Here is a 2,406-nt window from a genome sequence, read left to right on the forward strand (position 1 = left end):
AGAGAGAGAGAGTGTTGCTGCTGAGTGTCATCAAGAAAGGCAGGGCTCATAGATACACTCTGATACGTCCTCGTCCACTGTGTGACTTCCGGCTCATCCCCAAAGTCAGAATGACCTTGACAGGTGAATGTCCTGCAGCAGCCCCAGCAGCACAGCTAAATAGACTCATGGAAAAGGACTTACAGAACAGCTTAAGAAAGTGGCAAGAATGATGGGATGTATTCAGAGCAAGGGAGGATGTTCTGAAGGGGATTAATGGCAATATGTCTTTTACTGTAATCACTTTTTATTTAAACAGCATATCTGTCATATCCCATGCATATTTCAGTTTTAATTAAAATGTAGAAACCCAAAAAGTATGGTTCACACTAGCCTACAGTGACCTCTACCTAATGCCTGCCAGCACAGAATACTTATTGATTTTTTTTAATATCCAGGCAGAATGACATGCATTTCATTCCAACAATAGTTGGTCTATAAAAGAATAGGCACAGTACAGTGTTGAGAAGGTTTATTAAGTAAACTAAAGCATGACTAGCACAAATACACTTAGCATTCAAAAGAAAGGTGGTGTTCATTGCTGCCTCATTGAAGTTTTTGGTATTACTAGGTGAAAACAAACCACTGCTGTTCAAAAAATAATTCTTTCAGAGAGCTGTTACGTTCTTTGTTTCAATACATAATTTTAAAGTTTTCAGCTTGCTAACGCAGAATGTTAGCATATAAAGGACTACCATTTTTTCCTTCACATACAACATAACTTTTGCTCTCCAAACAGTTCTGAAAAATCCATTTATCAGTAATCCTAGGGATCAATCAGCAGGCAGGCCTTTGCCAGTGATTCTTACAGAAGCTGAATCCTTAAAGCCAAAAATAAAAAGAGAAACAAATTGTACAGTATTGGGCGCAGGCAGAACCACAAACCTCCAATTTATAGCACATTTTTTTAAGACCATCCTGTAGACGGAAGTAAAAATCCTGCCTTTTTAATTTTAGCCATGTAAGAGTTTTTCTAGAGCCATCTTTCGTAGTTGTAATTTTCTCATGTTACTAAGCAAGTAGGAAGTTTGTTTTGCTTCAAACACACTGCACTTGGAAACCACAGAAAAACTTCATAAATCCAAAGAAGTCACTTCATAAAGCAAAATTAATCACTTTCCATGATAGTCCATAACATTGAAGAGTCTTTATTCTAAAGTTCTTTGCTCCTTGGTGTTCAAGTTAATACAAACACAATTTTAGCTTAACAAAACTGACAGGTAATTTTTGGTTATGACTATGGAACTGCAGAATTAAATGTTATTTAAGACATACTCCACACTACCTTCACATTCTAATCATATCTCATATGAAACAAAGTAAACTGACAATGTTCACTAACAGCATTTGCTGGTACACTGAAGACACCAAGGCTGTCATGCCTGGAAATACTACACTACTCAAGTAACACACAAGATGATACAATAACGTGTAGATGTTTGGTTTTTCTCTTCTGCCTAGAAAAAGGGATGTGTCCTGATCACTTTTTATCTGTTTTGCTAATATAATTTGACTATTTCATTCCTTCATCCTTCTTTACAATTTGTTTTCACATTTATGTGAAAGACTTTCAGGAGCTAAGAAAATAATTGTTTCAGACAACCCAAAATTCTAGATCCCTAGAAAAACCACTTTGATGACCTACAGACCGGTCAGGTTATACTCTGATTTCTTCAAGTTACAGTAGCTATTATATTTGCAAACTTTTTTCCTAAAACTTGAACTATGTGTAGGTAAACGTTACCACCCTTAACTGTGACAGTGTAAAATTATATATATATAATTATTATCCAGCAAGATGATCAGATATGCATCCTAGAGGGAAAGCTTTTCATACTTATACATTTGGTACTTTTCTCTGCTTCTGCAACATTTACTGTTTTCCCCTTGTTGCTGCCAAACATGACATATAAAAATGTAATTTACCACTGTCCCTTCCCAGGTAGGTTATTACATAGAAAACTGATGCCAGTGAGTATTTGTGGACATATCCAAAAGATGACTGACTCACATTCTTATCCTCTGCGCTTGAGATAACTTGCTTTTAACTCATAAATATATTGATAGTAAGTACAAGTTAAATGACACTTGGTGCCACTACATAACGTGCCGTCTTATGTGATTCTGTTTTTCAGATTTCTTTCTAGTTTCTTGTTGGAAGAGTCTTAGATAATGTGTGCTTTATCACTCATTACCAATATTCAGAAAAAATATATTTTGTCCAAGTGTTCTTGAATTTAAGTTAAAAAATTATATTTGATTTGGATTCAAATATTTATAGATTTACAATATACCTATTCAAAATATATTGTATGATATTTAATAAAATTAAATTCATAAAATAAAGTTTTCAACACTATACAAACC

Source organism: Fukomys damarensis, unplaced genomic scaffold (genome assembly GCF_012274545.1).
Source record: "Fukomys damarensis isolate Sample0158 unplaced genomic scaffold, DMR_v1.0_HiC HiC_scaffold_8, whole genome shotgun sequence".
NCBI classification, from domain to species: Eukaryota; Metazoa; Chordata; class Mammalia; order Rodentia; family Bathyergidae; genus Fukomys; species Fukomys damarensis.